The 14,367-nt window shown below is 41.5% G+C and overlaps 1 protein-coding gene across 12 annotated transcripts in view; it reads right to left on the bottom strand.

The window, feature by feature from the left end:
- Positions 1-14,367, bottom strand: part of Nlrc5 (NLR family, CARD domain containing 5) — an 82,467-nt gene that overhangs the window by 54,702 nt on the left and 13,398 nt on the right. For 11 of the 12 annotated variants that reach the window (XR_001234727.1, XR_001234728.1, XM_013516135.1 and 8 more), the window contains one exon: positions 1,778-1,884. The gene's annotated coding sequence lies outside the window, so the exon portion shown is untranslated. Of the gene's footprint in view, positions 1-1,777; positions 1,885-4,624; positions 4,741-14,367 lie in introns of all 12 variants that reach the window. The other variant, XM_013516140.1, reaches the window with a different exon arrangement.

Here is a 14,367-nt window from a genome sequence, read left to right as displayed (position 1 = left end):
CTTGCTAGCCAAGGATGCTGATGTCCCTCAGCATCTTGTTTCCCCTCAGTGCTGGGCAAATATAAGGTGCCCAAACAATGGCCAGTGAACTGAACAGTTAAACCTCTATTATGGTTTATGTCTGTGTGTCCCCTCCAAAGCCTCATGCAGACATGGGGCAGGCTATTAGAGTTGAATGATTGTGGGTGTGAGAGCTACACCCGCCCTGGGGTGGATAGTTTGCATATGTAAGGGAGAGGAAGAAGCTGCTTGGGGATTCCTCCCCCATTCTGCCCTGGTGTGTGCTTGTGGCTTAGCTGTGTGCTGCCGCCCTGAGATGCAGCCCTCTGCCACGTGCCACTCTGCCTTATAATCTGCCAAGTACGGATTGAGACTTCCACAAACTGTAAGTGAAATAAACCTTTCCTTCCTTAATTTTGGGCGTCAGGTATTTTGTCCCAGCAGTGAGAAAAAAGTAACCAAGACAACCTCTCTGACTTTAACTAGTACAGTAATAGCCCCTTGCTCACACAGGGCTTTTGAATTCATGAACTATGCTTGTATCTATGATTCTCAATTAGGGCTCACTATCCCCACGAATAGATGGAAAAACTCAGGCCAAGGAAGAGTAAGAGATGTGCACCAAGGCTCCAGCAGAGCCAGGATCAGAACTAAGATTTCTTGCCTCCAAGACCAGGAAATTTGCATGGCCTTGGTGCGCTATGTGGAGCCAGGCAAGGGCAAGTCCCCAGACTTTGGATGATCCTGGCAAAAGGATGTGGCCACAGTGTAGGGCATGACTTAATATATCCAGACTCTGATGTCCAGACACTGCGCATAAAGGAATCACCCAGGGGAGCATGGTGGAGGAGAAGTAAAGAGTGCCTGGGTGGTGTGATATCTGGGGCATTCCTCATTTTCGAGTTTGGTCTCCTTCAGTGGTTCTAAGACACGCCTCTGTTCCTACCATTGGCGTCCCTTCCTCTTAACATCAAACTTCCTAAGGATAACCGTCCATGGGAGAAAAAGTCATTGTGACCTCCATGGGAAACACCTCTGGGGAGAGAGAATTGCAGGAGAAAGATCCTTGGCCACAGTCAGGAAAAGAGGGTTCCCAGGCCAGCTCTGTTACTAATTCTCTGTGGTGGGCACTAGGGCTGGTCACAGCTACCCTGTCTTTCAGGGCTTTTGGTAGGCTCCTACTACCCCACTCCCTGGACTGGGCATGGCTATAAAACTTACCTTGGTCAGTGACATATGCTCAAAAGTGACACATATCACATTTGTGCAAGTATTTTAAGCACCAAAGTGTGATTTAACACACCCTCCCTTTTCCTCTGCTTCAGAGACCAGGAGTTTTCCAGAGTATGGTTATTCTTTTAGCCTGGGCCTGGGAGACAGTGATATAGGCTGGAGCTCCCAGTCCACTTACAATAGACAAGCAGGAAGAGGAAATGCTAGCTTTTTGCAGACAAGCTACTGAGACTTCAGGGACTATTTGTTACTGCAATATAATCAAGCAAATATATTCATGGTATGACCTTGAGCCACTTTCTTCTTTATCTGTGCCTTCATTTCACCATCTGAAAAATGGGTAGGTATGTGCTCAAGGCTCTTCACCTTCTGTATCTGGTACATAATTTTTATTCTTATGCCATATGAGGCCAAGGGCAGGTTTGTGGTCTGGGTAGCCCAGGGAGGTAGAACTGGGTAAGATGTGGTCTTGGTAGCAGGAGGGCAATGAGGAGTAGAAGGGAGGAAAAAGGACAGGAAGGGAAGGGAAGCGAGAAACACTTACCTGGCTTCTTGGCTCATGGTAGATGTTCTAGGTCCTCATGAAAAGGGCCTACTCACTCTGTTCTGTGTCTGGAGCTGGGTTTATGGGCTATTTCCATGGTGCAGGCCCTAAGGAGAGAGGAGACAGGATGCTGTTCCCACTGTTCCAGACTTTAACAAGGGCACTGTGAAAAGGATACCAGTTCTTGCCCCCACTTGCCGGAGACACCTCTAAGGACACTGGATAAAGGTGCCTGAGCCTCCATGTGCATATCGAGTTCTTCCCCAGGAGAAACTCCCTGTGTCCCTGTAGTTCGCACTCACTTCCCTTCATGGAATCACTTCCTGCCACAACCAGCACACAGGAAGCTCCCTCCCCTCTCCAGCCTGGAGCCTGTGTGGTCCTGGCAAATCCAGCACATTTATCCCAGCTCTTTCATCTACAGGAACACTGGGTAATCCTCACAGTATAAGCCAACATTTTCCCCCATGTAAAATCCCACAGGAGGTTAGGATTCTGTTGTTTAAAATCTTTATAAACATTAGAGAGGCAGGCATGGTGGTGCAGGCCTGTAATTCCAGCATTCTTGGAGGCTGAGGCAGGAAGATTGAAAATTTGAGTCCAGCCTGGACAACTTAGTGCCTTAGGGGAGACCCTGTTTCAAGATAAAATATTAAAAAAGGGCTGGGGATAAAGGTCAGTGTGAAGGCTCTTGACTCAATCCCCAGTACTGCAAAAATGAACAAAACAAACAAAACACAACAATAATAAAACAGAGAAACACTCTTCTTAAACAGAAACCCAGGAGCATCAATCCCTGCCTCATAGAGTGCATAATAAAAAGATACTCCAGCCTCAATTCCTACCTTACACAGTTTTAGTGATCTCACCTAATACAGAATGGGCTGGAAAACACGTGGCTGAAAGAGAAGGGGACAGTGTGTGTGCACTGATTGTCTCCCTGTGAAACAGGAGGAATGTAAGTGGGAAAGTTCCAGGACTTTGGGGAAATCCACATCCATAGCTCACATTCTCACTAGACAGAGACGAGTACTGTAACTAGAAATATGGGAGAATAAACAGGATCTCATTAAAGAGGTCCTGAGGTACTAATGATATTAAAAAAAAAAAATACTGCCAAGTTCTGGCAGAAGAAGGGAAGCCAGAATGTGAGCCAGCGGGCAGCAAACCTTACTGCAGACTGAACCCTTGAGTCCCCTTAGAGGCAGAAGATGAAGCCCAGGTGAGTGTGGGGGGATTTGCAGGTAGGTGGGACTTGTGCCCTTATAAGACACAAAGTCCTCCGCTGCCTCCCCCACATGAGGACATCAGGAAAAGGCATTGTTTGCAAACCAGGAACTGAGATCTCACCAGACACCAGATGTGCAGGCCCCAGATCTGGGGCTTCCCAGCCTCCGGATCTACAAGAAGGAAAATTCTGCTGCTTAAGCCACTCAGTCCATGGTATTCTACTCTGTAAGAGCAACCTGCACTGACTAAGACAAACCCGCCATGACCACAGGAAGTCAAAGAAGAAAACCCCTCCAAGTTAACATGTAGATTAAAGGCAATGCCCTCTGAGTTATAACAGGATGCTCTGGGGAACTTGATAAAATTGTATTGACACCCCTTAGAAAAGCAGAGATGACACATGTTATATGCTTTAACTACTTTACCATAAAGCATTTGAAATTAAAATTGGATAAGAAAAAAACCCTGGGGGCTGGGGCTACGGCTGAAGCTGAGGCTGTAGCTGAACAACAGAGTGTGTGGTTATCATGTACAAGGCCCTGGATACAATCCCTGGCACACTATGTGCGCACACACACACACACACACACACACACACACACACACACACACACTGAAGGCAATTATATCAGAAGTTTACTTGTTCAGAACAAGCAATAGGGAAAAGGCTTCCAAACTAACCGCCGGCACACGTAACTTTGCCTCAGGACACAGAATTAATCTTAGCCAATGATTCTCTTAAGCCAATCACTGATGGGAGCTGATGTTCAAATGCCCTGCTCCTCCTCCCTGCAGAACAGCTTCAGGCTTCCCCAGCAGTAAAGCTTTGGCTGCCACAGCCCTGCTTGTCTGACCATGTGCCTCTCTGGGGTCCCTTGCCTTTCCTGGCTCAATTTCCATCCCCTACTGGTGTTTGCTTGCTTCACCTCCCAAATAAACTAGCTGTGTTTATCTCAGGGTGTGCTGATGGGAGTATCCAAACTGAGTCAGAGAGAAAATTTGGCCATATGTACAAAACTAAAAGTGCACACGCTGTCTTACTTAGCATCTGTACAACTGGAACTGCAGGGTGTCCATGTGTATATAGCAAAAAAAAAGATACTAGTGATTTACATGTATTGCAAGCAGAATCTGCTGGATCTTTACAACAGATCTTCAAGGTCAGCACAGTACTTCCAATGTGTCCATTAAGAGGAGAGAAGACTGAGGCTAAGCAAGCTGCCCTAGGTCACTGGGATTCAAATCTAGGTAGTCAGGATCCTTTATACAAAGACAAGAATACTGACCTTTCTCTTGCTAGTGCAAAGACTGGGAAAAGACAAATATCCACCAACATTTTGGCTTTAGCCATCACTGCCAAAGGGTCTTCCCACTGCTAGGAAATAAATTCTGACACACCCATATGAAATGGTCACTTAAAAGAAAGTCAGCTAGATATGAACCAACATGGAAAGAGCCCTAAAGTTCACTATTAAACAAATTCAGGATGAAGGTCTACAGGAAGGAAATGGGTGCTGAGTAAGAGTAGAGCACGAAAAGCCTTCCTCAGAGAAGGCAGAGTTATGTGGGACTTGAAGAATGAGACGCAGTGGTTCAGGAGAGGACTCCAGATGAGACCTGGAATGCTCAGCAGGAAGGGAGAGGGGTGTTTTCAACTGATATATGTGAAGCTGCAAGTCCATCCGGTCCGTCAACCAGGTACAGATGACATTCATGGAGCTGTTGTACCATTGCTGAAAAAGAGAAAAAGTTCTCCAGCCAACACGTCATGGAGTCTTTAGAGGGCAAAGAGGGACCAGGCCGTGTTTGAGCACCCCATTCTGTTCCAGGAGGAAACAAAAGGGGTTAATGAGAGCTTGAGAGGACAGAGATCATGAACATTAATTTACACAAAACCACAAGGTGCTGGACCAGTCCAAAGGAGAGCGGTCTTGGCATCTAACACCTCTACCCTAGACGTTTTGGATACAGTCCTTTCCCAGAGACCATCTTTAGCTCTTCTGTTTCTTTCTGTAATTGGCTAATTTCACTCAGTTGAGATTCCAGGCAGTGCTGATTTCTTAATGCCGTTGTCTCCTGTGCCCAGAGATGGGGACTTCTTTACCGAACTAATTACTGTCCGCTGCTACTTACCTTTCCAAAACCCTGGGCCCTTCTGTATTATGTACAATTCTGGGAGTCAGGCTGAGAGCCTGAGGAATGGAGGGGACTTTTCCCTTCGTTTACCCGACTGGGATGCTCCTCACGAGACAATGGTGTGAGGATTTCACTTTAAGGGCAAAACTGTACTCTGGTCAGCTTCCGTACCCTTACATTGGCTGTGCAATCTGTTTTAATCTTAACACCAAAAAATTATGAGAAGAGAGAGAGAGAGGGAGAGAAAGGGAGAGAGGGAACCATCTACAAATGAGCTCATTTCAAGCTGTTGAAATCATACTTCCCCTTAAGGGGGTTAAATTTTGCTTCATGTCTGTGAAAAATGCTTGAAGCGGTGTCACTTTAGACTGCCACCCTTGTGGCGCAGGAAGCCTCTGGTGCAGTATAATTTTGCAGCACTGCTCATATATTCATAAATCTCACTCACAGATATATGAACAGTGTTATGAAGTGTCAGGATAGAAAAAAAATCTAATCTTTTAAACTTCTCCAGGTTTCATTACGCTCCGCCGTGTATACCAAACAATTTACAAATAAAATGAAAAGGTGAGGATGGAAAAAAATAAAAAAATAAACAAATTCAGAATTGAAGAAGCGGTGTCTTGTGTATGTTTTAAGTGTGTGCATTTTTGCATACCCAGGGGCCAGCTCTGGAGGGCTGCACAGGAAACTGCTGACAGGGTTGTATCTGGGCAAAGAGCGTGGGGCAGGCAGAGGGAGAAGAGCTCTTTACTCCTTTGGATCAACTTATCCCAGGCAAACTTTTTAATATTCACCCTTTGATTTAAAAAACACATGCACACTGACATCGCAAACTAGAAGAGCAGCCAGGCACTGTGGTGTACATCTGTGGGCCCAGCCAGTTAGGAAGCCGAGGAAGCAGATCAGAAGTTGGAAGCCAGCCTGAACAATTTAGCAAGACCCTGTCTCAAAATGAAAAATAAAAAGAGCTGAGGAGGAAGCTTAGTGTGAGGCTGTGGGTTCAGTCCCCAGTACCAAAAACAGAAGCTTAGATCACCATTTCCTCAGTGCGTACAGAAGAGAAACATACCGTGATGAGTAAGCATAAGAAGCAGCCAGGGGTGGCTTACAAAATTGGAAATCCCCTAAAATGCGAAATATAAAACAGAAATAAGAAGGCAGTTGATAGTTGCACTCTGTACCACTGAATATTTGAATTAAATGGCAATTCATCCCTACGGAGGAACTATTTTATCATCCTTGCTAGTTTAATATTTTTGTGTATGTTGCAAAGGACAATATTATTATTTCCACAGGGAAAGTGTTTGCCAAAGTTTAACAGTGTAATGAGTATTTACTAAATGCCAGGCAGATGCCTTTTTGGGTTGTTGGTTTCAATTTTCATATTTATGTTTGGGTACCTCTTGTGGGTTGCAAAATTTTTTAGTGCAAAGCTGAGGTCCTAATCTGTCTCACGAACTGCTTCCTAGCCACCATCCCACCTCAGTGAAAAGCAGCAGTGTGCTTCTGTGAGCGTGAGTCAAAGAAGGCTTAATTAATTCATTAATTTTTTTGAAGACAGGTTCCCACTCTGTCGCTCAGCCTGATCTTAAACTTTTAGGTGCAAACGACCCCCCTACCTCAGCCTCCCACTAGCTGGGATACCAGGTATATTTTCAAAAATCAAACTATGTAACTTTGAAGTTTTATTTATTGTGCTCCCTCCCTACTTGTTTTTGATTAACTTTTGGCAATTGTGTTTTTAGAAAATTATTCATTTTGTCATGATGTTAAAAAATAGGGTATCTTGCCAGATGTGGTGGTGCAGCCTATAATACCTGCATTCTGGAAAGCTGAGGCAGAAGGATGCCAAATTTGAGTCTTACGTGGGCAACTTAGTGAGACCCTGTCCCCGCTCCCTAAGAAGGAAAAAGGCCAGGGATATAGGTCACTGGGAAGACCCTGGGCTCAATTCCCAAAACCATAAAAAAAAGGAAAAAAGAAAAAGAAAAGATAGCTTACAGTTGGCTATAATATTTTCTGGTAATTTAAAATCTTTTCACGTCTTTACGTTTAATGTAGTTTATATTTCTTTGTCATTTTTATTACTAGATTTGCCAGCAGGTGGTATCTCTTACATAAACTTAAAATTTTTATTAATGATTACCTTAACTGTGCATATTCATCAGGTAGAATATAATTTGACACGTCTATAATCTGTGCTGATCAAATCAAGGTAGTTAACGTTTCTGTCTCCATAAGTGTTTGTTTCCATGGGCAATTCTGCTTGAATTTTCCCTTTTTTGTTCTGTGATTTTGCCTTTTCTTCTTTCTCTCTCTCTTTTTTTTTTTTTTAAGCTGAAGTTGTTTAAAGTCATGAACTTTATTGCTTGGGCCCTTCTGGTCTTTTCCTTTTAAAAATAATAAAAGAAAATGCTTTGGGCCAATTCCCATAAATTTATATCAAATGTTTATATTATTAAGCAGATCATAATTATAATTTGGAACAGAGTTGCTTAATAGAGGGTTTTTAAGGTTTCATCATTAAATTTTGTCTTAGTATATTATGCAAATAATAAGTCTTATACAACTTCTGCTTTAGAAAATATATTCAAGATTTTTCTTTTTTGCTTGGTATAGGTTATATTTTTTTAAAGTTCTATGAACATTTAAAAATGAAGGTCTTAAATAAGGATGAATTTCTATCTCATACAGTGTACCACAAAAAAGTTTAAGCGTGGCCAAAACTTAGAAAGTAACAATTTATGAAGAAGTACATTGATATTTTTCTATGTTTTACAACAAAAATTTAAAACATTTAAGGACTAGAATAAAACATAGGCTAAATCTTTAAAAGTCTTTTTCAGGGCTAGGACGATATAGCTCAGTGACTGGGCTGTGGGTTCGGTCCCCAGTGAAATAGGACCTAGGAGCTTGCTGTGCAGATGCCCAGGGGGTAAGTGGAAGCAGGATGAGGCTTGGCATCTCCGCCTTCGTTTTTTGTTTGTCTCATTCGTTACCTTAAAACTCTGGGTCAGATCCCTGTTCAGCTGTATGGGGCATGTTCACCACTTAGGGAGCGTCTGTATTACAAGGTTCCTTAGTTCCAAACTTACCTAGCAGTGCTCAGCCCCCTTTAAGACTGAGGACACCAAGATAAGAGTAACTAAAGGATTTGCAGAGACATCTATTGCCAGTTTTTACAATGTCCAGTTCCAGACCCCTGGAGTAATGACTAGAAGTCACCAGTCATTGTCCTAAATATGTAGTCATCTCATTCCAGAAAAGCAGAGCCTCACAGACCACCCCATGAGGAAGTCATCCCTCCAAGCAGGAGCAAGGGCCCTGTGACAAGGAACCAAGGCTGCTCCCTAAGCAGGAGCCCTTGAGAACTGAACCGTACCCTGGCACTAGGATGGTTCTCCCAGGAACCAGTCCTGAGATAGTGATCAACCAGACCACAGTCAAGACCTAAACTGCCAGCTATGTGAATCCCAGCCCTTGCCCTTATTCCCTTTTTCTATAAAAGCCCAAAGCTTCTGTAAGTCTCTCAAAGACAAATCTTGGACCTCTTTATCTGTGCTGGTTGAAGTTCCTTTCCTGCCCTTTACCTGGGGCTCATCTCCTTGACTGATGTTATGGGATGGGTAGCCAAATGAAACTGAGGCTTTTACTCTGAAGCTCCAGTAAAGCCAGCACCATAAAAATAAAAAGTAAAATAAAAATAATTTTGGAGTAGAAAGGGCCTTACTAAGCATGACTCAAAAACTCTGAAATCATAAAAAACTGGATAAAATTGACAAAACATAAATTAAAATTTTTGTTTGCCAAAAACAATGCCACAAGCAAAGTAAAAAGACAAATGAGAAACTGGAAAAATATGTGCTAGTTATATCACAAAGGCATATATGTTTTTAATATATCAAGAGCTACAACAAATGATAAAAAGATCACATATAGAAGAGGGCAAAGGATGTAAAGTTTAGAGAAAGGAAGTACCCACAGCTTTTAAATATATGAAAAGATATTCAACCTCACACAACAAGACAGAAATATATTCTACAACTAAACAAAAGAACAGATATACCCTTTTCTAGGTCTTAGATTTGCAAGGATGTCACACTGTGGGCAAGGTTGTGAATTAGCAGGCACATTGATGAATTCTTAGTGTATGAACAAATATCCTTAGCTACCAGAATTGCAAATGCCATGTAACTACTCCTAACAACTCCATATGCAGGCATTTAACCTATACTGTAGATATACTCAGAATGTGCAAAATAACAGATGCTCAGAAATATTTAACATGGCCTTTCTTATTGTGTTAGCTTTGCATTGCTGTGACAAAATTCCTGAGGAAAACAGCTTGAAAGAGGAAAGGTTTATTTTGGCTCACAGTTTCACAGATTTTAGTCCCTAGGCACCTGTTTCTGCTGCTTGTGGGCCCGATGTAAAGCACAACATGCTGGTGGGGAGCTCAGTGGTATAAAGGTGCTCCTGTTGTAGACCAGAGGCAGAGAGGAAGGAAGGGGAGCGGATAAGATGAGTCTTCAAGGACCTGTCCCTAAAGACAACTCCCTTCAACTCAGCCACACCTCCTACTGGTGTCCACTTCCCAGTGAGGTAGGAGGAAAGAAATAAAGATAGGTAAAAAGGAGACAAGGAAAACCATGACTATAAATTGTATTTTAAGAAGACTGTGACTTCTGGTACCCAGCTGAAGTTCCCCAAGGCTCTCCATACCCCTTGATTAATTTAGGCTTCTCTCCACCCAGACGCATCACACCTAAAATTCCTCAGGAATACTTACAGTCCATACACTGGCTTAGTTAAGAAAGTAAAGGGCAAGAACCTGATCTTAAAATAAAGGAATAGACAGAGAATTCAAGGAACACTTAAATTATCCATCTTAAAAAAACAAACCTGGGTTGATGCCTGTAAAATAAACTCTTGGCCTGTGTGTGGGTGTTTTTTTTCATAGATTTCTACCCCCTTAAGAGAAACATAAATGTCCCCAATTCCAATGTAAAAAATACTTTAATAATTGTTCAAATATAGTTTTTCAGATACAATGACTGATTTCAGTGTCTTTCATTACCAGTTTTCAAAATTGAGGCTATTTAATGGACAGGGACATACAAAAGGTTTTAAGTTTTAATGAAATCATCTGACACAATCTTTACATCTGTAGGCTTTCTTTCCAGTGTCAATTGTTATATATTAAGATGTGCAGAATTGTTACAGGCTTCTACAGAAACTTTACCTTGATGAGATCTTTACTGAACTTGAATATGGTGATGTTATCTAAGATTTGAATACTGGGTAATTGCTTTGTCACATTATGTACATTTTTAAGGCTTTTCTTCACTGTAAATTCTTTAGTGTACAGTAAGGATTAAGCTTTGATCAAATTCTATGCTACATTCTTTACATTTGTAGCATTTCTCTCCAACATATTATTCAGTTCTGAATAAGATGTGTGGTTCAATCAAAGGCATTGCCACATTCTTTGAATTGCATGGTTTCTTCCTAGTATGAATTATCTGGTGTTCAGTAACTGTTGAATTTCTATCAAAGACTTTGCCACAGTATTTATGCTTGTAGGGTTTCTCTCCAGTATGAGTTCTTTGGTGTTGGGTAAAGGCTGAACTTTGATGAAAGGCTCAGGTACATTCTTTACATTTGTAAGGTCTCTCTCCAGTGTGTCTTCACTTATGTAAAGTAAGATTTGAACTTCCAACAAATGCTTTGCCACATTCATTACATTTGTAGGGTTTCTCTCCAGTATGAATTCTTTGGTGTCTAGTGAGAGTTGAGTTTTGATAAAAAGCTTTCCTGCATTCTGTACATTTGCAGGGTTTCTCTCCAGCATGAATTCTCTGGTGTTCCATATGAGTTGAGTGATATTTAAAGGCTTTGCCGCATTGTTTACATTCATAGGGTTTCTCTGCAGTATGAACTTTCTGATGTCTGATAAGATTAGAGCTTTGATTAGAGGCTTTGTTACATTCTTTACATTTGTAGGGTTTCTCTCCTGTACAAATGAACAGATGTTGAGTACGAGTTGAGCAAAATTTAAAGACTGCCACAAACTTCACATTTGTAAGGATTCCTTCCTCTACCAATAGTCATGTGTTGAGTAGAAGCTGCATTTTGATTAAAATCTCTGCAATAATCTTTACATTTGTAGAGTTTCTCTTCAGTTTCAGTGTTCTGGTGTTGATTAAGGGCTGAAGTTTTGGTAAAGACTTTGTCATATCTTTTACATCTGTAATGTTCATCTACTGTATCAGTTGTCTGGTGTTGAAAATGGATACTTGGATAGACAGCAAGTTTTGAGCACTGATCAAAGACTTCCCCACATTTCTCACATTTATAAATATTCCACAGAAAATGAACACACTGAGGTTTACTAGGATCTGGGCAATCTACAAAGTTTTCATGAATTTTATTACACTGAAAATTTTTCTGTCCAGTATAAATATCCTGGTAATTTTGTTGTCTAGAGCCTTCACTAAAGACCTTCTCTTGTTTATTATGTTTATCAAGAGTTTTCCAAATATCTATATCTGAATTTTGATTAAGCATTAACAGATGGGTAAATAAGTAAACATTCACATCAAATTATGAAACATAACTTTTCTTACAAGGAAAATTTTGAAAAGCTAAACATGTGTCTAGCCTGTGATGCATTCAATAACTTAAAAACATTCCAATTCTTCGAAGTTGGATTAAATTTTCTCGCAAACGTTTCTGTAGACAAGAGACTTAAAAAAGACAAGGAATCTTCCAGATGTGATCACTTAGAGATTTCCTTTATAAAAAGTATATTATTCTGCAGTCAACAAATAGGTCTTTCTTCTGCCATAATAAACCATTTTGACAAGTATGGGACATTATTTACCCATCCATTAATGCTTAATGTCCCCAATTCCAGAAAGCAACTAGCCTCTCTCTTGAGGACCTGTACTCTATTTCTTTGAGTGTGTACTTTAAAATTTTCTGCCCTTTCCTACCATTTTGTCTGTAATTTGCTAAGTCCCCCCTATTATTATGTTATCCTTCTTTTATTCTTTAAAATAAAAAATTAAAAAAAAAATTTTCTGCCTAATAAATACCTTTATGCGTCTTCCTGATGCATGCCAAGAATTCCATCTCTGCAATGAAAGTCAGTGAATTTGTGAACTTACTCTGCGGGTAGGGTGGGCTTAGGTTCTTTATATTTTCACTTATCTCTGGGAACCTCCTCATACCTTGTCAGTGACACTCATAGTCCATTCAACTAAGACTTAATCAACGTATTAATCCACTGACAAAGTTAGAGCCCTTGTGAGCCAATCACTTCCTGAAAGCCTCACCTCCAAATATTGCTGCATTGAGGATCAAACCTTCAAGACGCGCTTTGGGGACATTTCATATCCAAATCATAGTACTTGCAATAGCAAAATACTGGAAAGAACTTAAACACCCTTCAAAGAGTACATGCTAGCATTAAATTATGATACACCTGCATAAAGGAATTCTACTCAGCCTTAAAAGGAAAGAGGAAAACTGTATGGGATAATATGGAATAGTGTCCAAAATATATTAACTTTCAAGAAGAAAAGCAAGGGCAGAACAACATATAGAATATCCTGCACTGTGCAAAGGAGAAATAAATGAACATGTTTACAAATATATGAATCTCTCTGGAAGAAAGTCATAATAGAAATTTTCCCTACACAGAAGAACATTTAGAGCTTTATTTTTTTCATATGCAGGCTTAAATTAATTTTTAGAAGTTGACTATTTTGATTAGCTCAACTATATTCATCACAAGATTTCCTATTGTTATAGGCATCTAAGTTAGATAAAAATATTATAGGCAGTCAGATAGGGTGAAGCCCTGGGAAAGAACCAGCGCAGAAGACAAGATACCTTACAATGTGGGAAAGACAGGTACTTCTGCTGTGGGCCAGCCAAATGAACACACCCACATACTTCCTAAGGATAAACATCAGGGACTGATATTCTCACTAGGTATTGATTACCTTGAGAAAGCCAGGAAGAGCCACTAACCCAACCCTACAGGAAAAGCCCCTGTTCTGTCTTCATGCCCTCTGGCTACATGACTTGCTTCCACATTTGATCCCTATTTAATCAATTTTACCTGAGAAATTATACTCATAATCTTATTGGTTGACCACAGTTTTGTTCCACCTCATCCCCATCTTGAGATTTCCCATTTTTCCCTTGGACCTGCCTCACATAGTGAATTTGCTCTATAAAAATCCCTAGAGAAGGCAGGGTCCTTGGCAACCCACTCGGTCCCCTTCTGTCTCTCTCTTGGACAGAAGCTTTCCTTCCCCTTAATAAATATATTCTGCTCTTAACATCCATTGTTCCTAAAATTCATTCTTTGATTTCAGAGAACACAGGCCGGGCGTGGTGGCGCATGCCTGCAATCCCAGCACTTGGGAGGCTGAGGCGGGAGGATCGTTGTGAGTTCGAGACCAGCCTGGGCTACAAAGTGAGCTCAAGGCCAGCCTAAACTGTATAGCGAGACCCTGTCTCAAAAGGACAAAAAAGAAAAAAAGAATGATTTCAGAGAACACAAACTCTTATCAGACGTCTAGCAGGTTGGGAGTTTCTTTCCCCTATAGCCCTATGTTCATATTTATTTGATTTGAAAGTATCCATCAAAAATGACAGAGTCATCCTCAGCCACTGCGCTTTGATCAGTTTCTCCATGGGTGGCTCGCCTGTTGAATTTGCCTGGGAATTCTGAGGTTTGTGTTACCCAAATGCATGGTTTTATTAGCGCCCTTTTACAGAAAAGAAGCAGTGCTGCCGCTAAGCAACAACGACTCTGAAGTCTTCACATTTGCACTTTAGCTCAGGAACCTCTGACCTTCAGTCCAAGACTCAACCTCCAAGAACCCCAAAAAACGTGTCCCCAAAGCTCTGAGAAGGTTGGGGAGGAGGTGCACAGTGCCATGCCATCAGAGGGAACCCCAGGTATGAGCGCTTCCATTCAGTGCTCTGGCCATTCCCATCCAGAGGGCGACAGGGCAAGGGTCAGGGGTCATATGTGGAGGCCTTTTGGGGCTCTGGTTAGGGCAGTCCGCAAAGGAGGCTCCTCTTACCCTGGCTTCAACTTTCCCTCAGAAAGCCCCATTCCTCTGTCCTTCCCAGTCTTGCTTGCTATACTGGAAGTGCTCTGGTGCAGATGTTGGAAGATGGAATGGAGAAATCCAACCCAC

Source organism: Chinchilla lanigera, unplaced genomic scaffold (genome assembly GCF_000276665.1).
Source record: "Chinchilla lanigera isolate Chin_1 unplaced genomic scaffold, ChiLan1.0 scaffold00032, whole genome shotgun sequence".
NCBI classification, from domain to species: Eukaryota; Metazoa; Chordata; class Mammalia; order Rodentia; family Chinchillidae; genus Chinchilla; species Chinchilla lanigera.
This window is presented reverse-complemented; position numbering and strand designations above follow the sequence as displayed.